The 24103-nt window shown below is 40.8% G+C and overlaps 1 protein-coding gene across 7 annotated transcripts in view; it reads left to right on the top strand.

Moving 5' to 3' along the window:
* The first annotated feature begins 4298 nt into the window (after positions 1–4298).
* NCOA3 (nuclear receptor coactivator 3) overlaps positions 4299–24103 on the top strand; it is a 175641-nt gene continuing 155836 nt past the window's right edge. For 6 of the 7 annotated variants that reach the window (XR_007352632.2, XM_048819450.2, XM_048819449.2 and 3 more), the window contains exons 1-2: positions 4320–4468; positions 19094–19167. The gene's annotated coding sequence lies outside the window, so the exon portion shown is untranslated. Of the gene's footprint in view, positions 4469–19093; positions 19168–24103 lie in introns of all 7 variants that reach the window. The other variant, XM_075118779.1, reaches the window with a different exon arrangement.

The raw sequence follows: 24103 nt of genomic DNA, 5'->3' as shown, positions 1-24103 counted from the left end.
TAAGGAAATGTGCAGTCTGGGGGGGAATTAAATCTCATGTTTTAGGAATAGAGGAGGGAAGGGTAGATGCAGGTTTTATTACTGGGACCTGTGGAGTTCTAGAACTTTTTCTAGATTCCTATTTGATCTGCCTCTTAAGCTGAAACAAATATTTTTCCCAGGAGCCTTCCTGAAGCTCTGGAAAATTAGATACTAAAATAGCTAACGTGTAATAGTATTTATAAATACAGCTGCTAATTAACATTTGACAGAACTTTGAGCAAAATGTCAGGCCTCTAGGAGCATAAAGTATCATCCCTTGTAAAGTATGTGTATGTGGATAGTCCTTGGTTGATGCACCTGAGCCAGAGCTGATTCTATGAAAGATAACTTCATCTGAGTAAGCACTACCCTAGTAGGCAAACATGTCTTTTGGAAGGTGCTAAACAGTGATCAGGCTACTGATTACTGTAACTCATAATTACTTTATTTCTGACCAATTGGGGTTCTGACAAAGGAATCAACTTCCAGCTAAGAACTGGATACTTATTTGGTCTACCACTATCAGGTGATGAATGTGTACAATTACTGAAAGTGTGTAAAGGGCTCATGACTTGTCTGCCCAGTCCTTGCTGGTAGCCGAGGCAAGGAGAGCCCATTTTCTTGTATTTGAGGGCGTTTAATATACAAGAGTTCAGTAACTTTATCCATAGGACCATAAATCATTGAAAAGACATCTTGTTTTTCTTTTTTTAGTAATTACTTTTATGCATCCTTTTACCTCCTGAAAAGTAGTTAGGGTGGGGCTCTACTTACTTCCAATTATGGAATTGGAAAGTACTTCAAATGAAACTCTCATTCCTTAATTCATCTGGCTGCACGGAGTCTTACTCTGTTTCTGAAAAGGATGTCTCTAACATGCTCTTGAGGCAGCAATTTGGCTGGTGTTGTCAAGCTAAGTTTGTAGCTTCATCAAGTAATGCTGAGGCATAAATGTGTTGGTTTTTTTTATTGACATTTATATTTGGAGTATACATTATTCCCAGGAATATGCCTACAGGTATCAGAGTAACAGCCGTGTTAGTCTGTATTCGCAAAAAGAAAAGGAGTACTTGTGGCACCTTAGAGACTAACCAATTTATTTGAGCATGAGCTTTCGTGAGCTACAGCTCACTTCATCGGATGCATACTGTGGAAATTGCAGAAGACATTATATACACACAGAGACCATGAAACAATACCTCCTCCCACCCCACTGTCCTGCTGGTAATCATCAAGTGACCACTTTGGATGGGCTATTACCAGCAGGAGAGTGAGTTTGTGTGGGGGGGGGGGCGGAGGGTGAGAAAACCTGGATTTGTGCTGGAAATGGCCCAACTTGATGATCACTTTAGATAAGCTATTACCAGCAGGACAGTGGGGTGGGAGGAGATATTGTTTCATGGTCTCTGTGTGTATATAATGTCTTCTGCAGTTTCCACAGTATGCATCCGATGAAGTGAGCTGTAGCTCACGAAAGCTCATGCTCAGATAAATTGGTTAGTCTCTAAGGTGCCACAAGTACTCCTTTTCTTTTTGCCTACAGGTATATATTCCTTAATCAGAACATATAAGCAATCAGGACTTAAAGATGCATAAAAATAAAGAATTAATGCCCCTCTCTGAATCTAAAGCAAGCTATACGGTGTGGATAGTCTTCTACATTTACATGCAGCCCCTCCGTCTTCCATGGAGCTCCATGTAGGTGAAATTCTGCTCATTTGTTGTAAATTACAGGATTAATATTGATAAACATCAATATTTAGATTTTACATATTTCACCTCTAAACAGTGAAAGTCTCTAAAATACATCTACAATAGTTACACTGAATTTTGAATTCTCAATTATATTTCTACAGCATCTGAATTATCCTCAACCAGAATGTGAATTCAAATACATATATTATTTATAACATTATGCAGATCTGCTGTCCAAATTAGTGTTATAATCTAGTAGGTCCTACTGCAGTAAGGCTTCTTACCCTTACAATATTGACAAATGGATCTATCCTCAAGAATGTATAAACCATTCCATATTTAGACCTATTTTTTAAAAAAATTAGTGATTTTGGATATTTCTGGGTTTCTAACCTGAGACAATTTAAATTGGTCTGAATCCCAGAAGCTGGGTGTTAAGCACTTTCCAATCTTCTCATTGGTAGTCCAGATTTATCATATGTAGCTACTTTTCAATAGTTAAATAGAATTGTTTCTAACTAGAATACAGTCATCAGTTGCTCTAAGTGTTCTAAAAATTTCAATTTGAAAAGTTTTTTTTTTAAATTAGGTAAATGGTTTATTACCAATTTACACTGATACAAATTTAGAAGTGGAATTTACTCTTTTCCATCATATACTAATAAGATTTAACTTGTAGAACTGCCTTGCGTATTGTAGAAGGCTTATCTTCAAGTACAAGATGCATATAATTTCCATATCTTGAACTACTGTAATATAAATATACAAGATTGTATTTGTCTATGCCTAGTTAATTGAAATTCAGAGATAAAAGTAAGTTTGGTAATAGACAGATGTAGGACTTAACTTACATGCCACATGCTATTTCTTCTAAATAACATAAATTGTTCCAGTGTTAATAATTGTGATTTTGTGATTGCTGTACCTGCATTTAATGAAAAAAGTTGGTTTTCCTTTCCCCTGCATATACACAGTCTTAATTGGATCATTTTCCCCTGCTTTTTAACCTTCTGAGTATAGTCTGACCTTTTTCCCCAGATAAGGGAGCACAAGTGCCCTGCCTTAATCTCAATCAGGAAACTGCTAAGGAACAAATAAGAGGGCAGATCACCTGCCATAAAATCACTTTTTCATGTCAATATTTGCACAGTGTGTGTTTGGGGGGAAACTCTCCCTCAACACAACAGTGCCTTAACATGAATCCTAAAACTGAGTGAGCTATGGCAGATCTGGTCCCTGTACTAATGCACTCAAATCATGTTGTAACTTAAATCACTGCATTTCTACGTTATAAAAACGAGATGGTGGCTGCTGCTTTTCTCCCCCATGACGCTGTCCACATTCTTTGCTATAACCCTTCACGTAGCAAGGGGCAGCCCTTGATAATCCACTACGCATCTGACCTACTCCAAGAGATGCAGCAAACAGCGCTGAGGTAATCGCAGAGGCGATGGCCACTTGCAAAGCCCTCTTCCCGCAGTGCGGGGCGACACTCACCACTCACAATAGCAACGCCTCTAAGCTGTTTGGGTGATTGTCTGAAACGCCAGTTTGAATTCTGTAGAAATGTTGGATGAGCCCCCTCCCACCTTCAGTTCCTTGACCCCAAAAGAAAAGCTCTCCAGGGGTGAGTGACTTTCTTCAGCTCCAGCCCGGCGAACACGTACGCCTCTGTTTAACTGGGTCCCTGCGAGCCGTGGGGGCGCCCTGGCAGGGTCGGCGCCTTATCAGGCAGTTGAGCCCCTTGTGGCCATCAAGCGAGCCACAGTCCTAGTAACACAGATACCGACGCGAACCTGAAGAGAACCCTCAAGAGACAGACAAAAGCTGGCTGCTTGTCAAAGGGGGCCCTCCTACAAGAGGGCTGTACGCCGCCGGGCCCTCCCACACGGCTCCCCCCGCACCCTGGGCAGGGCTGCGGCGCTCGGGCCAGCTAGGCAGCCTGCGTGCCGGCACGTCCCTTTTCCTTTGGGAGGGCTGCCCGGCCTCTGTGCGGTGGTCTCAGCTAGGGTTAAGGGGGGTGTGTGTGTACGAGACAAGGTCCCACTGGCGGGACGGGTGGGGGGGGGGGGCACACCGCTCACACAACGCTGTTTTCCCGCCCCGGTACCGGTGTTCTTATTTAACTCCCCAGAACCAGGAAGTCGGATGCCGGAAACAGAATGATTTAAGGGAAAAAGAGTAACAGCCGTGTTAGTCTGTATTCGCAAAAAGAAAAGGAGGACTTGTGGCACCTTAGAGACTAACCAATTTATTTGAGCATGAGCTTTCGTGAGCTCCATCCGATGAAATCCATCCGATTTCGTGCATCCGATGAAGTGAGCTGTAGCTCACGAAAGCTCATGCTCAAATAAATTGGTTAGTCTCTAAGGTGCCACAAGTCCTCCTATTCTTTAAGGGAAAAAAAAATCCCCATCGAGGCCACCGATTGGCGGGGAGCCGCGGAGGCCACTGGGAGAAGAAGTTTAAAAGGGTGTGTGCCTCGGCGGAGGACTACAGATTCCATGGTGAGTCGCGGTGAAGGGGCAGGGTCGCGTCAGGACTACAGGTCCCGTGGTATCCGGCGCGCGTCGGAACTACACATCCCATAATGCACCGCGGTGGCCGGGCTGAGTCTGGCTGTGGCTGGCGGCGGCTCTCGGAGAGGCTGGTTCCTATTTAAACTCAGGCAAGGAGGAAAATGGCGGCGAGGAGCTGAGTGGGGGGGACTTAGGGAGAAGGAGACGCTAGCGAGCTCTGGCTCCCTTCCCTGGTGGGTACGGCGCGGGGGGGCGAAAGGTCACAGCAGGGGTGGGGGGTTGAGTCCTCGCTCTTTCTCCTCCGCTTCCAGATCTGGGGGGCTGGTGGCAGGGCAGGACTGTTGCTTGGGAGGGGAGGTAACAGTGTGGGGCGAGGGGCTGCGGGGCGCCTCTAGCCCCTGTGCTGGGCGTGCTTCCCTTGGTGGCTGGGGTGGAGGGCGCTTCTCGTTTTGGGGGGCTGAGGGATTGCTAAACCCGCGGGTCCGAGCGCTCTCTCCCTCCCCTTGCCAGGAGAAGTTTGAGGGGTGTGTTTGTGTGGCAGGGAGGGCGCTCCCTTAGCCCGCAGTAGAGGCTGTGGGGCCCGGAGATAGAGGGACTCCCCAAATCCCTCTCCCTGATCAGTACACGCCCTGGCAATTTGGGTGGAGGTCCCTTTTGGGGACAGCCGAAACTACAGGAGTGCTCGGGGATTTCTCTGCTCGCCTCCGCTGAGTGGGGGGCGGTGAATTACTTGAGGTAAACTGGGATGAATAGGGCTCGGTGGGTGGGGGCCGGGGGCCCGTCTGGATGTGAGATGATTTCAAAGCCCTTGTTGTTTTGGTAAGTTTCAAGCGTGGCTTCTAGTCGTTGTCGTCTCCCTCGGGAAACACTGGAATGGATGGGAGGGATTGGCAATTTGAGGTGATTTCCGTGTCTGTCTTGTCCTCTTCTGCCTCATAACCGTGGTGAGTGTATGGTGTTGGGAGATGGAGGCAAGAAGCAGCTTCCGGTGTCTTGGGGTAACAGTGTAATGACTAGAAGGCTAAGGGTGGTGGTGGTGGGCTACTGGTGTGCTTGGCTCTGTGCGGTGCTGTCTGAGGCTGAAATAATTCCAGTGCCTATTCATTCTGTGCTTGCTTAGTCTTGCTGCTGCTTTTCAGTGTGGTGGAAGCTGTTGCTTCCTAAAGCTCCGCACTTTACGCTGCCAACTCCATCAATTAAAATAGCCTTTAAAGCTATTTTTGTTCATTCAGATGGCTCCTCCTTCCCTTTTAAACTGTTAGAAGGAAGTTCAATTTAATGCATGCATACTTTTGTCTAAAAGTTAATACAGAAAGAAAATGGTATCCTGGCTAAAATTGAAGTGGATCTTTAGACAAAACTGTATAGACACTTGCCCATTTTATAGTACTGTTCAGCCCTAAAAACTTCAAATAGAATTTTTTTTAAATTTGTTAAATCATATATTTTAATATAAAGTGTACTTAGTATTGATGACAGGTTTCAGAGGAACAGCCGTGTTAGTCTGTATTCGCAAAAAGAAAAGGAGTACTTGTGGCACCTTAGAGACTAACCAATTTATTTGAGCATGAGCTTTCGTGGTGAGCTGTAGCTCACGAAAGCTCATGCTCAAATAAATTGGTTAGTCTCTAAGGTGCCACAAGTACTCCTTTTCTTTTTTAGTATTGATGGTGTCTTTGCTGTACATGACACAAAGATGCTTTCATTCTGGGTTTGGGTTTTCTTTGGTACTGCAGATAGCCACAATGTGTAATATATTGTGTTTAGAGGGTGCGAAAAACAACAAGACTTTCACTAGAAAGTGTCTGATATGAACATTACAGTACTCTTAATAGTCAATAACTAGTGATGGATTTCAGAGTAGCAGCTGTATTAGTCTATATCCGCAAAACGAAAAGGAGTACTTGTGGCACCTTAGAGGCTAACAAATTTATCTGAGCATAAGCTTAAGCTTCTTCTGCATATCATTCAGCCCCTCATTGCTACAGTTAACATTGTTGTTCTCCTGTTAATGTAAATAAACAGGAAGGTAAATACCAGCACATTTGCTGCAGGAATATGAGGTTAAAGGTGAGAGAATGGTGGTAGACTAATTAAAAAAAAAAAAAATTCCGCCAAGAAAGTCTCTCAACCACCACACCTGAGAAATGTGCAGTATTGAACAACAAGCAACTACTTCGTGCAAAAGTGCTGCTTCCAGCCTTGCTTTATCTTGAAGTCTAGGTTTCTATTTTTTAATAGGAAGATATAACATATACTGTCTGTGGCTATGTTAATGTTTTCAGGTTCAGAGCAGCAGCCATGTTAGTCTGTATTTGCAAAAAGAAAAGTAGTACTTGTAACACCTTAGACTAACAAATTTATTTGAGCATAAGCTTTCGTGAGCTACAGCTCACTTCATCAGTGCATATCACTTATCTGGCACCCACTGTACAGTTAAGAGAAAAGTCAGGATGGGAGAGGAAAGAGCTTGACCACAATAGAATATTCTCTATTAGAGTCCTATGCCTTTTTATAGTCATGCTGAACTAGAGGAGCACTTTACAAGACAAACCTTTATCTTACTGATTTTTGTGTTACTGCTGTATGAGAAAACAAACTGAGGCTTCAGCAAAGGAAGACACCCAGGCTACCTAAATTTTCTATCTAAGATGATATAGGAAACTGTAGTCTGACACTGGAGGTTGCTTCGGGTTCTGCGTTTAAATGAACAGTAATCGAAGATGTTATGATTGCAAAATATCCTGCATTGCACCTTGTGTTGGTATAAGCTGCAGGAGAAATTTCATTGCAGAGATTTAAAAAAAAATAAAAAATGACCAAGGCCCGAGGAGGGAAACGAAATGGTTTAAACTAGAAAAATACTGGACATAGAGTATATAAGAGAATGGAAGGGAGTCCTTAAAGCTGATTTCTGGAGACAATGCCTATTGATAAGACCCGCCTGTTCATTTTTACACTTTTTAAATCTATTGATTTCAACTTGAATACTGTATTGAGGTGCAACTCTGAAAACTATCATTATATGTAAATTCTCAATTTCATCTTGTACATCAAATGTCTGCTACAGATTATATTCCAAATAACTAAACAAAGGTGCATTGAATGGCTTTTTCCCCACTTAAAAAAGGAAAGCTTATGCAATTCTCTCCAAATATCTTGCTTAATTTAAAATGGAAGAGTTTCAAGAATGGATTTACTTTTATGTAATTTGACAACAGTTATCAATAAACTGACTTTTTAAAAGGTAGACAAAATTAAATGAACTTGATTTCAATCAATCAGTGTAGTGTTAAAGAAATTCTTTGTTAAACATACAAAATGACTACTGATAGTTTTAATATTGACATTTCATAATGCAGAAGAGAACATTTCATGCTTTTTGATATGCCTACTAAATTCAAGAAACCTTTATAAGGAACTATTCTACTAGTCAATACTATTAACTTGTTTGTGAAACCATTCTCACTAACTTGCACAGTGTTACCCTTCTGTAAAGCCTACTTAATGGATTGCCTTAGAGAATATCACTTTAAGCACAGGTAGTGGCATGACTTAACTCTTCCAGTGGTCTTAAATTTAGTTTTAAAAGTGTTTTTTTTCCAATCTTAAAAATGCTAAATTCAATCCTTGCTCTGAAAATCTTTAATATTTTTAATCTGCTAAACAAAGATTTGGGTTCAGAGTTGGTCTAGATCACGAGAAAGGAGTTGTCCTTAATAAGTCTCCAGCGGGATTTGTCTACGTGTCTAAACTATATGGCAGCTTTGCCCTGACTTTACCAGAGGCATGTTGGGGATCAATGACTGAAAAAGCATAGGGAAAGACGAAAGAGTTTGACCAGTTTCTTATGTTCCCATATCTTTGAACAATCTTTTTGCCAGTCTGTGACAGTCTGCTTAACTCTGCTGAGGTCATATCTGATGGGGCACTCAGGAAAGTTAAGATCTTAACTAAAGATGTGAAATTAGAGCATCCACAAGGGAGATTAACATGCTTAATTCAGGAGTGAAGTGGTCTTGGTTTGCTGGAGTTTGTCTTAATGTGCTTAAACTTGGGGTTTATCTAAGCTTAAAATGCTGCAGCAGCACTTCTGCAATTGTCGCCATAGCACTTTAGTGAAGACACTAACTATACCAATGGGAGGGATTCTCCCATCAACATCCATGATACACCTCTCCAAGAGGCGGTAGCTAGATCAATGAGAGAATTCTCCCATCAACCTAGTGCTGTCTAAACCAGCAATTAGATTACATTAAAGGCAGTTAAACCAAAATGCTGCTGCAGTGTAGCTGTGCCGCCGTAGAACTTCAGTGAAGACGCTACCTAAGCTGATAGGAGGGATGCATTCTAGTTTGGACCTAACCTCCAGTGAATTTTCCTGTTGATCTTGCGACCGTCTCTCAGGTAGGTGAGGTACCTATGCTGATGGGAGAAGGCGTGGGGAAAAGGGTTGGGGCACAAGAGGGGGTCAAGGCGCAGGCTCCGAGCGGTGCTTACCTCAGGCAGCTCCCAGAAGCAGCAGCAGCATGTCCTCCCTCTGGCTCCTACACGGAGGCATGGCCAGGTGGCTCTGCATACTGCCCCTTCTTCAGGTACCGCCCCTGCAGCTCCCATTGGCCCCGTTTGCTGGCCGGTGGGAGCAGCTCTTGGGGCGGGGGCAGTGTGCGGAGCCCCCTGATGGCCCAAACACATAGGAGCTGGAGGGGGGATGTGCCGCTGCTTCCAGGAGCTGCCAAGCACAAGCCTCTGACTCCGTTTCCCAGCAGAAGCTTGAGGGCTGGATGCAGCCCCCAGGATGTAGTGTGCCCACCCCTGCTCTAAAGCTTATTTGAAGGGGCATAAGTGGGCAAGGGATAGCAGCATCTACAAAATATAAAATATTGTCCATTTGTGGAGAATTCCAACTAAACTCCTCTCAATGTTTCAATACGTCAAAACATCTAGAAAATATCCAGTATTGCTAAACCCAAGCATTTTTAAAAAAAGATTTGCCTTGTGTTGAGACTTTAGGATTCATGTGCTCAAGCTTGTTTCTGCAACCAGGAGGGTTACAATTTATTGTTTTTAATGAAATCTGGCATTCTCCGATGATGCTTCTAGCAGCTTTCTTTTAAGAAAAACACCAAACTGAGACACTTAAATGTAGCATTGCCAGCTCTCATGATTTTTATCATGAAACTGTTTCCCTGCTCTAAACTTGTACAAATTGCAGAAGACATTTTGTCTCATTAAGATGTCCTTGTAATGGGATACTTTTCTTCCCTAGGTGAAAACCTTTCCCTGAGACTTAAGAGGCAGCAATTCTGAGACTGGTTAGTGAACACTAGGGATTATCATTGGATATGGTGTTTTAACAAGTCACTTTGGAAATCATTCTTTTAAGGTAGTTTTTCCATGAAGGGAAAATCTGAGAGGGAATTTCAAGGCAGTTCAAGCACTGTTCTGAAAGTTCTTCAATCCTAAGAAGAATGAACACTGAGTTCTGAAGGTTTCTAAAAATTTAAATCCAAGTAAAAACTGCAGAGGAGCTCTCTGGATTGCCCATATCTGTAGCTGTTGACATAGGATAGATGGTGTTATCCACTTCTTACTTGGACTTTGTAGTTACAGTAACTTTGTTATATACATACAGAATGAATACTTAAATTTACAACTGAAAACAAACAAAAATCCTGAGAATTGTGTCTAAAGTAGTGGGCAGGAAGCTTGCAGTTGTATTTTAGTGCTTACAAATCGGAAAATAGTAATATAAACAAATGTAGAAGCTGTGTCAGGGAAGTGGGGAGCTCTATGGCCATTAGTATCAGGTTGTCATTGCTTTTAATTTTACTTGCTTAGAACGTAAAGCATCCACCACATCACTACTGTGGATAGTTTTATATCTGTTCATAAGCTACTGAAAACAAGTAATTCTAATTAAGTGTAATTGATACTCCTGCAAATGCAGTAGCGAACACTACTGCAGGACCATGTAATCTATTTTTAAATTCTAAAACAATATGTTCGTGCTATGACTTCTCCTAATATATGTAGACACAATAATGGTCTTCCTAAATTTCTTTAAGATCTGCATGTGTCAAAAGCAGATTTTCTTTTTTAGAAACTTTAAATTGAGGGGGGAAACTGCCCCAAGAACTGCTTGTCAAATAGCACTTCAGGTCTGGAGAGGAGTCTAAACACTGCCTGGGTCTAAAGCTCTGTTGTTCAGTCCCATTGGCCAAATATTGAATGAGCTTAGCTGTTTACATTCAGATAATGGTGTAAAGTCAAGTGCAGCTTCCAGTGCTGATTCAGCCCCGAAAGCCTGGTGACAAGATGGCTTGTGAACTAACTTGATAGAAAGTTGATTGACACACTTCTTGTTTAACTTTTATGACTGCCAGTACTAGTCAAAAACACTGTCTCCCTAATGCTATCTCTGACTCAATAATTGAGCTGACAAGGATTTGAGAAAATATTTGGTAATTCTTTTTGGAGGGCTCTTGTGAATAGAGACAAATCACATTTATTTTATGACAGGTTTCAGAGTAGCAGCTGTGTTAGTCTGTATTCGCAAAAAGAAAAGGAGGACTTGTGGCACCTTAGAGACTAACCAATTTATTTGAGCATAAGCTTTCATGAGCTACAGCTCACTTCATCGGATGCATGCAGTGGAAAAACAGTGGGGAGATTTTATATACACAGAGAACATGAAACAATGGGTGTTACCATACACACTGTAAGGTGAGCTATTATCAGCAGGGGGTAGGGGAGGAGGGAGAGATCGAGAGAGAGGGGAAAAAACAAAACACAAAACCCCCCACCTTTTGTAGTGGTGATCAAGGTGGGCCATTTCCAGCAGTTGACAAGAACATGTGAGGAACAGTAAGGGGGGGGGGGAATAAGCATGGGGCAATAGTTTTACTTTGTGTAATGACACATCCACTCCCAGTCTTTATTCAAGCCTAAGTTAATGGTGTCCAGTTTGCAAATTAATTCCGATTTAGCAGTCTCTCACTGGAGTCTGTTTTTGAAGTTTTTTTTGTTGTAATGTTGCTGCTTTTAGGTCTGTAATCAAGTGACCAGAGAGATTGAAGTGTTCTTTGACTGGTTTTTTAAATGTTATAATTCTTGATGTCTGATTTGTGTCCATTTATTTTTGCATAGAGACTCTCCGGTTTAGCCGGTGTACATGGCAGAGGGGCATTGCTGGCACATGATGGCACATATCACATTGGTGGATGTACAGGTGAATGAGCCTCTGATTAGGCCCTATGATGGTGTCCCCTAAATAGATATGTGGACACAGTTGGCAACAGGCTTTGTTGCAAGGATAGGTTCCTGGGTTAGTGTTTTTGGTGTGTGGTTGCTGGTGAGTATTTGCTTCAGGTTGGGGGGGAGCTGCCTGTAAGCAAGGACTAGCCTGTCTCCCCAGATCTGTGAGAGTGATGGGTCGTCCTTTAGGATAGGTTGTAGATCTTTGATGTGTTGGAGAGGTTTTAGTTGGGGGCTGAAGGTGACGGCTAGTGGCATTCTGTTTTCTTTGTTGAGCCTGTCCCCATGATTTCAACAATTTCCATTCCCCCCCCCCCCCCCCATCAACCTCAGACTTGACCAGACCACAAGAGATCCACTTCCTGGACACTACTGTGCTAATAAGTGATGGTCACATAACCACCACCCTATACCAGAAACCTACTGACCACTATACTTACCTGCATGCCTCCAGCTTTCATCCAGACCACACGATCCATTGTGTACAGCCAAACTCTGCAATAAAACCACATTTGCTCCAACCCCTCGGGCAGAGACAAACACCGACAAGATCTCTATCAAGCATTCTTACAACTACAGTATCCACCTGCTGAAGTGAAGAAACAGATTGACAGAGCCAGAAGAGTACCCAGAAGTCACCTACTACAGGACAGGCCCAACAAAGTAACAGAACACCACTAGCCGTTGCAACAAAGCCCATTGCCAACTGTGCCCACATCTATTTAGGGGACACCATCATAGGGCCTAATCACATCAGAGGCTCATTCACCTGCACATCTACCAATGTGATATGCACCATCATGTGCCAGCAATGCTCCTCTGCCATGTACATTGGCCAAACCGGAGAGTCTCTGTACGTAAAAATAAATGAACACAAATCAGATGTCAAGAATTAGAACCTTTTAAAAAACCAGTTGAAGAACACTTCAATCTCTCTGGTCACTCGATTGCAGACCTAAAAGCGGCAATATTACAACAAAAAAGCTTCAAAAACAGACTCCAAGAGACTACTAAATTCTATTTCCATATGTTTCTCCTCTCCTCCCTTACCTGATCACTCTCGTTACAGTGTGTATAGTAACACCCATTGTTTCATGTTCTCTGTGTATATAAATCTTCCCACTGTATTTTCCACTGCATGCATCCAATGAAGTGAGCTGTAGCTCATGAAAGCTTATGCTCAAATTTGATAGTCTCTAAGGTGCCACAAGTACTCCTTTTCTTTTTGCACATTTATTTAGTGATTGCAGAAATGTAGTCAGTCAGGAAGGGTATAATATGAATATTGAGAAAATTAAAATTGAGACTGTATACACCACAAAGTAGTACTGCTATGCAGCATTTTTAATAGTCTGCTAACTGTAGAGGTACTAATCTTAAATTAGATAACAATAAGTGCTCTGTCATCAGTATTTTAAACTTCCCACTGTAATTGGTGGTAAACTGTTAGTTAAAAGTTTTCTCCTTCCCTGGGTGGTAGGTGTAGGTAGCAGAGTATAAACAAATCACACTGCATACTTTAACTGTCCAGTTCTCAAAAGAAACTTGTTGTCAGGGATGATCTAGGTGTACTTGGCTCTAAGTGCAGGGAGTTGGACTATAGATCATCCTAGCTTATTGCTCCAAAACTGCAGCCAAGACCTGGTGCTGTCACTCACCTCCAAGAGTTCTTTTAGAGCTCAGGATGTTAGAGGCACTGCATCAAACATTCAAATGTTTACTTAGGCTTTCCACATTCATATTTGGGGTTCCTCCGCTTTCTCTTGGTCTCATCATCCTCAGTCTTTGACACTGCGGCTCTTGCTTGATTTAGAGTACAGTAGTGTTTTCGTTAGAGTTCAGTGCTTGCAGGGAATTGTTCTGAAGGAACCAGGTTCTCCAGGATGATTTCTCACCATTTTGTTACTCTGCAGCTTTCCTCAAAATACAATGTGGAAAGCTACAAAGACTTTACTGAGGTGAAGTACTTTCTGGACTTCCTTCTCTCAGATGGTGGAATGTGTCCACACAGTGGATGTATTGGCTCATGTACCTGTTTCAGTCTTAAACTGAAGGCATCCTCCCTTGCTGATGGAGGAGCAATCCCAGCCAAGTACTATAGTGGTGATGTGGGAGTTGGCTTCAAAGTCCCTCTGATAGCCCTGCAGGATTGATTTCAATATCAGTTTTGTGTACCTGGCTTGAGTTTGACCATACAGGGGCACAGTACTCTGCAACTGAGTAACACGGGGCATGACTGGTTGCTCTGTGTTTTGGGATCAGCTCCCCATTTTGTATTGGTCAGTTGCTGAAGTATACAATTCCTGGAGTTCACTTTCTTTTTCAGCTTCTTGACATGCTCTTTGAATGTCAGTGTTCTATGTGACCCTATGATACAACAGATGACTGTAGTACTCAAGGATTGTACCAACCTGTGCTATTTGAAGTTTTTGCTTGGCTTGCTTACGTTGCAAGGGTTGACATTCAGGTATGAAGTGCAATGGTATTTTCCAAGTATACTCGGGGAGCTAGTTAAGTGTGCTCAGTGTCCTCAAAGATTTCTGATTATCTGCATAAATTTCATCTTTACATGTTAGATTCTGGTTAACTTGCGTAGACATTAAACAGCCTTGGATCAGTCCATTCAATTGAGTATGTTGTCAGGATGGATGGTCAGACAAGTCTACAAATAGATTCTTGAGCAGGGAGGAAATACCTTGGACCATCTTGCCATTTCTCAAAAATCATTGTTTATTTCTATCGATATTCTAAGGTTTTCTGTTCTAGGCAATCCATAGATTAACAAACACAGCCCCTGTATTTGTGCTGGTTCTGAAGCCATCTTCAATAAATTGACTTGACCACGTGAATGTCCTGGGCAGAAATTGGCTTGGTCATCAGCTGCCCTTCTAATATTGGTGCTAGGCTACCATTATCACCTGCTCACATAGCTAGTAAGTTAAGCAGAGTAAAGATGTTGGATGGTAACTCTGGAATTGAGCAGAGCAACCACTTTGGTGTGCCTGAGTGTTTCTTTGTCTCCGTCCAAGAGTTAAAGTCAAGAAACCACTTCTGTACTCTTCCCCCCCCCCCCCCCCCCAAAAAAAAAGTGTGGTAATAGTTCATTAGATACATAGTAGTTGCTTCCCACAATTAGGGTTTTTATGGCTATGTTCAGTTCTTCAGTGTTGAGCCGCTCATTGTGGACTTTGCCCTCTCTAGGGAGTATGCAAAGTTTTGCTTGTTTTGTTCTATTCTTTACTTTGTGGCTTACTGTTTAGAATGAGTTGGTATGTGACTTGGTTGGGAGAGACTATGGGAATGTACTTGGGCTATAATGCATCAGTTTGTGACCGGGGATGGGGTGGGAGGGAAGAGAGACTGTCATGTTTTTTGTTCTGTTTTTTTGTTTGCTGTTATGGCACAGGGTTTGTTTCAGTCAGCTCTCTCTCTCTCCAGCTGCTCCTTTCCAATCTCTCATAAGCATTTTGCTGAGTCAATAGCTTTTTTTTCACCAAAGGGATCCAAATCAAATAATTTTAATCTTGTTGGCTTGTCTGTTGTGAAAGCCATGTATGTGTGTCTGATACCTCTGGGGATGTACTTTTGGACAGTCTTTCCACACCAGGGAGACATTCTCTGTAGTGCTTGCATATTGGAGTAGTAATACAGAAGGCTTTGTCCAATTCAGAGGTAAAGCTTCTTGAGGTCCTTTCTAGCCTTAAGTTTTTTTTAAGTAGATGGTACAAATGCATTGCTGTTATGTATGTTGAATATTCTGCATCCTTTCTCTTCTGATCTTCTCCCCCGCCCCCAATGCATTTATCCTTGCAACACAATGGAATGGCTGGGGAGAACAATTGTGGCCTTACTCTTCAAACTGAATTCAAACACAATACAAAAGCAAAGATAGCATCACGATGTAACTGACTGTCAATTGCTGTCCAACTTCGGCCATCAGAGTATACTACTACATTCAGTATAGTGCACTTTGTATAGGAACTATATGCCTACATTCAATATGGTGTTTTTAACAATACAAAATCTTAATGCAGCTCTTACTGTATCTAATATCTGGGAGGTGAGGTCATCAACTTTTATGCAGTTTATGAAGTCTGCAAAATAAAGAGATTCTACTTTGAGTATTTTTCAGTAACTGGTGTTGGCATGTACATAACTTGGTGATTACTATATTTGCAATCCTCTAATTTTAAAACTTTCTACTTTAATCAGAATCAGTTTTTAAAATCTATAATTGCAGATGTATAATTTTGAGCAGGCTAAAATTAGTCTTGTTTAAAATAGGTAACATTTTTAAAACAAAGTATAAAGGGAGGAAACATAACCTAAAAATCTTGTTTAGATGCTAGGAACATTACATGGCATCATGCACTGGTATACTGCTTTCTTCATTTGTAAACCAATGACATCCAGCTATTTATGTTCAAGCTTGTTTAAAAGCCTTGGTTTGTAATTAAAACTTCTCATCTGAAACAGCTTTCTTAAGAACATAATTAAGGATTTTTTTAAAATTTGGTCAAATATAAATATCATTTGTTGGCCTGGATCTTATTGATAAAACATGGCTCTAAATCAGGGAAATGAAGTCCAAAACAGCACTTTACAAAGTTACCCTCTTCTCTTTAATAAATATAAAGAATGTCCTTATTAAGGGAAAGAAGGATATTCAAGGCTGAACTAGTAGACTTATATTGTATTGAGCAGTTTGCTTTATTCGATCTAGTTTTGTGTACACAGCTGTACTAACTTGGTGAGCTTCCAAGGGTTCTATATCATTTTGAAAGTCCCTTCAAAATATATATACTTATCTGGACTTCAAATTAATTTACTATCTCCCTCCCCGATGTGGCATGTGTTGTTTCAAAATGGCTATGTAACACTTCTCTCATTCTGGTTCAGTTCTCTGGATTTTTATTGCTATTGGCGATGCTTTTATCCCAAAAAAACTTGTTTAAATTATGGGTTCTGTCAAGTCAGAACTCTAGAGTTGGTTGGGCTTTAGTTTTGAGAATTTTTTATAGATCTCTGAAGCAGTGGAAACTTCCAAGATTCACAAAATAGATTTGAGGTCCTGGTCTCCTAATACTTTATAGGAAGAGAGATAGGAAAAGGAACCACAGACATTCTGGATGTCAGCCTGTGAAATTTTCCACTAGTTCCTTTAACATGCAGGCATGCTTATGCTATTGGTATTTCAGTCAGCAGTTCCACTGAGTAGAAATTCAAGCTTCTCAGTCAGTGATGAAATGATTGGCCAGAGCTTTACAGAGTGCAAGGCATAAATACATTTACACTTCCTAGTTAACACTAAGTTCCTATGTAACAATGCTTGTAATTAATAGGTGAAATTATAATCACACAAAATCAAAGTAGTATTGGATCTGTGCAGAGTGTAAATACCCATCTTTGGGGTTACCCCCTTTTCTCTTCCTTTTGACATCCAGATTTTCAATCTAAGCTATAATATAAAATCCTTCATGTTTTAAATTGCATCGCTGGAAATTTGATTGGCAGTTCTGTAATGTTCAAGGAAGGAAAGGACAAGCTACTGAGCAAAAGTAGTTTGGCTTAACTCATGGGTTAATCTGACCCAGAACAAATCTGCTGCCCAATATTGTGTCAGAAAAGAAGGAATTTCCATACTGAATAGACCTAAGGCCTGATCTACACTGGGGGTGGGGATCGATCTAAGATATGCAACTTCAGCTACGAGAATAGCGTAGCTGAAGTCGACATATCTTGGATTGACTTAGAATCACTTACTTTGCGTCCTCGTGGCGCGGGATCAACGGCCACTGCTCCCCCGTCGACTCTGCTTCCGCCTCTTGCAGTGGTAGAGTTCCAGAGTTGACAGCATAGCGATCGGGGATCGATTTATCGTGTCTACACTAGACGAGATAATCAATCCCCAATAGACGGATCACTATCCGGCGGGTAGTGTAGACGTGGCCTAAGATCCATCAGAAAGCACGAGAGGCTTTGGAGGATGCCATATTAGGCCTCATCCAGATCTCTACTACTACAGTATTTAAAACAGTATTATAAGAGAATAAATTTTATGTAATTTTTGTCATTAATGATCACTCTGGATGTTGATATTCCCACTAAATGTCCAGTTCCTTTTTGAATATTAAGTTCTTAACCTAAATGAGTTCCACAGATTAATTACACATTGTATGGAAAAAGTATTCTTTTCTTACCTGATGAATTTCACACCTTTTTTAATTTCACTGAATGTCTCTTCTCCCCTTTTATGAGACAGGGAGAACAGAAGTTCCTAGTCTACCCTCTCATCTTAAATTCTGCAATGTCCTTTCTGAAATAGGGTGAGCAGTACTGCCCACAGTTTTCCAGATCAGGCCACAACATTAACTTTATATAACAGCATTTTCATATTCTCTGTATTATTCACTAGCCCATTCCTTGTATAACTGAACAGCTTTTTTCCTTTATTTGACCACAACTGTGCATTGAGCAGAGGTTGCTATTGAGCTGTCTGCAAGAGGTTTTTATTTTCCTTTTGTGCAGCCACAATATAAGAAATCTTTATTCTGCAACTGATCTGCCTCAGCACAAGATTTCCTCCACTGACTCTCATCTACCATCTTGTTTAACTTGTCGCAGGTTATTTACATGTGAAGGTGCTTTATGAGAACAAAAGCCCAGAGAAGAGGATGCTTAAGGGCCACCTAGTGCATAAACATCTTGTAATCCACCAAGTCAAGAATAGTCAGTCTGTCAAAACAAAATTCGTGTTCTAGAAGGCTCTGACAGTCTGCTTACATTAGCCTCAAAGAACAAGCTCTCAAAACCACAACCTCAAAATGCAGGAAGTAATGGTCAGTCCATGACACAGGTTTGGAAGTTATAAGTCTGCTAGATCCAATATATGGCCAGCTGTATAAGGTGAGACTGTAACTGCCTGGGAGGGCCAGTGTCGGCTAGAAAACATTGAGTTTACTCACACTAAAAGTCAGATATAAACTGCATAAGTGTAGATTGGTGGTGAGAGCAAATGTTCTACAGTTGATAAATGCAGTCAAAGTCTGGCCATATCTAGAACAGACTTGTACTCCAAAAGTAGAGTGGCTTCATCTGCTTCTGGAGCAAGACTCATTGAGGTGTGTGTATAACACCTAGGTTTCTTTCCTGTTTTATCATGTGAAACTGTTTTTAGAGCTCTCTATCTTGTGGTATTTAATATTCTTCAATTTTTCTTTAAATATAGTAGTAATCCTAAAATGCTAAACTATATATCAAAGTTAAGGTATGTAAGAGTTACTGAAAAATAACTCCACTCATTTGAATGAAAATTCCTATTTGAATTTCACTTCAATTCTATATTTACTAGAATACTGCAGAACATTTAAGAAATCAGACCATTTGAAATGTATAGAAAACTGAATTTCTTCAGTGGTTCTGCATAAAATACTTTTTTTAGTAAATTTCACTTTTGTGTTGCTTAGAAATGAATTCCTAATAGCCCCATTTTAAAAATATACTCTGGAGCTGAGTAAGCCTTTGCTGTGCTGGTCTGTCCTTCAAAATAAAACTTCTGGCTGGCTTGGAATACTAAAGGTTGTCTTTCTGGTTTGTTTCAGCACTCATGAAAAGTATTTTGAGAAGACAAGTTAGAAAGCTACCACTACACTATTTCTGAACACCAAAAAAGCAGGTAAAGTTCTGTGTCTGAAACACTAATTCCAGTGTATGTATGTCTGTGTAACTGTAAGTGAGCAAGCAGATATTCTTAATGCCCTTTTTGAAGAGGGAATCTAACAGACCAATGGAAACTTACATGATGCCTTGTAAAATATGAGGAAGTGGACCAATGAGGAGTGACTCTTTTACTTTTGCCCAAGTGACTTCAACTTTATTCAATCTTAATGAGACCTTATAGAGCAGTCTCACCAAGCTTCAGTGAAAAGAGTTTGTCCACACCCACCCTAAGCTGTCAACAGCCTCTCCACCTCCCACTTTCTTAATGTCCTTTCCATGTTCTATTCCAGAGCATCCTAACACTTCCTGAGTTTACGAGGCCCATCATATTCCCAATGTGACAGCCCCCTATAGAGTAATTGTGTGAAGTGAACACCAGGCTTCATATAAGTGCCTAGTCTTTGTTGATAGCATTTCACTGAGTAAAAGATGATAAAGGCATAATGTGTTCTCTCATACATCCTTCTTTTAGCACTTGACTAAATATAAAGTGCATTAGTTTTAACAACTTTTAAATTTAAAAATAAACTGGTGTAAACCCATCTTTAGATGCTTATTTGTGTTCAGCTTAAAACTGTTCCTAATTGACTTAAGCCAAATTGAAACAATCCTGTCTTTAAACTGAGAATAGTCCACGTGACCTTCTTCACTAATTCAACCGAATTGGTTTTGAAATCAGCCCTTATGTCAACTATGCAGCTTTCACATATAGAGAAGTCCTTACCCTAACAAAGCAGCTTTTGACTGGCAAGATAATTGTAGAAGCTTTCATAATTTCCCATTACCCAAGTAAATGGTCATGAACGTAGTAATATAACATGCGCATGTTGAACTGAAACTTTATATGAAGCCACTGTTTCCAAGGATGACTTGTTCCCCTTAAATATTTAAACCTGTGCTAATTTTGGGAATTATTTTATTCATTACTTTTTTACCTATCTGAAGGCTAAATGCTTAACATTTTGGGTTGGAGGGGCTGTTGGATTAGTTGAGGTCACAGTGTAACTGGCTTCTTTAAGAGGGAACTTGGTCTAGTGCACCTGTGGTTGATTAGTTGCCTCCTAAGTGGGCTTAGAAGAAGGCACATGAATCCTACAGTGGAGGAGGCTGGGTGAGCCAGCCAGTAAAGAAGGATTGGGTGAGAGCTGCCTGCGATAGACAGGGAAGCTGCAGAGAGTGGGTACATCTGCAGGACCTCATTGCAAATAGTGAGGCATTGCTAGGAGATCGAAGGGGCAGGTTAGCTTACTGATCATCCTGAGCAACTGCTGAAGGCTGGAAAAACCAGAGAGCCTGTGCTGGCAGGCTGGACTGTTTGGATAGAAGTAGAGACTGGTTACTCAGATGGATGGCCTGGAGAACAGAGTCCTAGAACAAGCACAGAAAGGAACTGAGAACCAAATCCTGGTGGACTCATGGGTGGGTGTTCTGGAAGATCCCTTTGGAGAGGGATATGGAAAATTGCTGTCTTAATGTTTACTGCAGAAATGGAAAATTTGGGTTTGATCATTAGTTTTTTTAGATTACTGCACACCTGCATGAATAAGTCATGCCCATAGGTGGGTCTTTGACTTGAGAGATTGTGGCCTTGGCTAGACCAAGGGAAAACTGAAGTAGGGCACACGTGTTCTGCAGGGGGCACCCAGTTGGGGCAACCTTATTATAGGTTGTTCTCTGGGTCAATTGTTCTGCTGTACCAGTGGAGCCTATAGTTTATCTGCAAACACATACTGAAACTACAAACTGCTTTGCCTTCACTAGGATTTTACCATCTTAGTTGCTGTGATAGGTAACGTATGGTAAGAAAACAACTCTCTTCCTAGTGAAGACAAGACCCAACAGGTGTGTCTTCACTAGATTTAGCTAATACGCTTCTATATGTTGGTCCAGACCTCCAAGTTCCTAGGATAAGCCAAATATGTGCAGTGTCCAGACTTTTTGTCCTAAGAGTTATACAGTGTAAACACTTGTGGTTCAGACTTGCATGTACAAACATGTTTGACAGTTGCTAAATTCTACTGTAGAAAAGTCCTCAGTGGTTTGTTCATTGAGCTTTTATACTGAAAAAATCATTTAATTTGTGAGGTCTAAATTAGCTATCCAGTGTCTCAAAGCAGGATGGATGTATGAGAAGAGCACACGTACAACAGCACTAATTTTGTGTTCTAGTACTTAAAATAGCAGTGTGTGTCTAGATTAACCATACTAGCTTGCCAAATCCTATTTTAGGAGACAGCATTTTTTGTCCCTCAAGAATTGTTTTGCATAGCTTGCTTTTTGCAGTGTAAATATTAGTTTAAAACACTTCTAACAAGTTAATTGTAGATTTGGGGACAGTATTTTCCTCACAAATTAACTTCTAATTATATTTGGAAGTCCCATTTTTCTTTTCCACAAGCAAGCTATGTACGTGATTCTGTAAGTAGTTTTTGGCTTTGAGGAAAAAATTCTTTCTTCCAAAATGAATTTTCAGTAGGCTTCTGATAGCAAATGTTGTGCTGTTGAATACCAGTCTTTTTTTTTTTAAAGTAATGAAGTGAATTCCCAGAAAATAACTTACTAGCGAGACTTGAAATAAAATTGGTCTGAACAGAGAGCAAACGGTAGTGAATGGCATCTATTTTCTTCAGGTTTTGAGGATGACCTGGCACTTATGGGTAGCTTAATTATGCTAAATCGCTTTTTTTATTTAAATGTGAGTACTAGTTTACTTTTCTCTGTACTTGTCCAGGAGTGTCTGCTTATCAATGAATGAGCTCAGCTGTGGGATTATGGTGGGTCTCTCATTTGTGGTGGTATAACTTTAAGAGAAATAGTAAGCTTTCAGTTGAGCAGACTTTGTCATTTGATTGTTCCTTTCAGTGGTACTGGTACTTCAGAGAACTCCAAGTTATTTTAAAGTTAAACCCTCAGATGAACAGATGACGGTCCTTGCTTCTAAAAAGTAAAGTGCAGAGAAAGTTGCAAGGAATAGTCACTCCAGCCTTCATGCAGATATCTTCAGTCAAAGGCAATCACCTGAATGTTAAGTGCAGCTGAGCTGACATGTATTACACAAATTCCAACATTAAAAGAAGGTTGTTTGCGAAGTCAGCACTCGAGTTAGTAAATACCAGAATTAAGGCTGCCTGTAGAAAGCAGGTGTCATTCTGAGTCCAACAGAGCTATGAACAACAATGCAGGCACTACAGCTTTCTGTTGAAGTCCTCTTGCTTGTATCACTCGGGTAACTCTTTTCCAAGACCTATTTTATAAGATTAGGGAATAAAATGGGTAGAATTAAGATGCAAAAACCACTAACTACATTGGGTATCTGAAGAGTCCCATGTTGGAAAGGAATCCTGACAGTAGTGGTGTTTCATATTTGAGGTATATGCTTCAATCTAACTTTAAAGAATGGGTTGCAACTCTACTGTCAAATCATATTGAGGCTTTTCTTACCCTGGAAGGAATTTTGGAGTTCTGCATTGTATTCGACCTCCTTCAACTCCCTAGTGTTCTCTTGCTACACAATCATCAGTTTTAAATCCCAGGTTTCAGCTACTGTCCTAGCTACAGAATGGATAGGACTCATGTTAAATCACGTCAATGCAAGTTAATCAGCTGAGCTTGCTCTGGAGCAACATGAGGATACATACTTTACCCTCTTAGGTAGAGGGAAGGAGATGGAGTTACTTCCAACACACCCAGGCCCTCCAGTCTCTGGTTCATAGAATATCAGGGTTGGAAGGGACCTCAGGAGGTCATCTAGTCCAACCCCCTGCTCAAAGCAGGACCAATCCCCAATTTTTGCCCCAGATCCCTAAATGGCCCCCTCAAGGATTGAACTCTCAACCCTGGGTTTAGCAGGCCAATGCTCAAACCACTGAGCTATCCCTCCCCCCCAAGAGGCTGGGACTGAGAATCACTGGGATTACAACATGGCAATGTGAATTACTAATGCCTATAATGGCCTTGAAATTTCTCAACTTCTACAGCATGCTTTAGAAATTGTAAGAATGAGACACCTTATGGCTTCACTAAAATATTAGCATTTAAAAATCTCTCAGTGGATGGACTAGCAAACCTTACTTTTCTTAGTAACCAAGTTTGGCTGTGACAGTAAATATATTTTTGGCAACTAACACAATTAAACCTGTCTGTGCATGAGATTACTGTAGGATGAAAACAGGTGGGTAATTCTGTTAGTTCATATAAATGAGAATTACTGAAATTGAATTGATTCCAGAAACACTACATTAATGCTGCTGCTAAAATTAGGGTTTTTATCACTATTTTCATGCTGTTTAGATAAAACTGACAGCTGATGAATGTAATAGTCTTCCTTGTTTCAGATTGGAGAAAGATAGGGAGGTCTTTCTGCAAGTGCTGTTTTAAAACAAAAAAGAGAAAAAACCAAAACACTTTACAAAACTTATTAAATGAGCATATGATTTTTAAACAGACAAAATGAAACCTGATTCTTTCCATTAGTCTTGCTTAAGAATTCATTTCTGCTCTAGAAAGAGACTAGGTAACCAGGGTACAACCTAACTCAACAGATATCCAGTATACTCCCATTTATCCAAATAGCATGGCAAGGCATGGATTTTAGTTGGATAATGAAAAGGGAATTGAATAAGGAGCATGGGAAACAAAAGTAAGATGTCAGACTATCACAGTATTTTATTGTAAAATCTACATTTATTGAAAAGTAGACAAACATGAACTTTACTAGAGAATGCTAGCTTGCACAAAGCAGTCACAGTAATCAGCTATAATATGGCAAAGAAGTTGGTTATAGCAGCTTTCTTTTTTTGTGCTATTTAATTTTCTGCTGCCTGCATGTGTAACTTTCGGAGAAGCAAGGTGTGCATGTAGTCAGTGTTCTCCTGACTCTCTCTCCATCCCAA

The sequence above is a fragment of the Caretta caretta genome, chromosome 13 (assembly GCF_965140235.1).
Source record: "Caretta caretta isolate rCarCar2 chromosome 13, rCarCar1.hap1, whole genome shotgun sequence".
Taxonomy (NCBI): domain Eukaryota; kingdom Metazoa; phylum Chordata; order Testudines; family Cheloniidae; genus Caretta; species Caretta caretta.
Note: the sequence above shows the minus strand (reverse complement) of the source record. Positions and strands in the feature narration are given on the sequence as shown.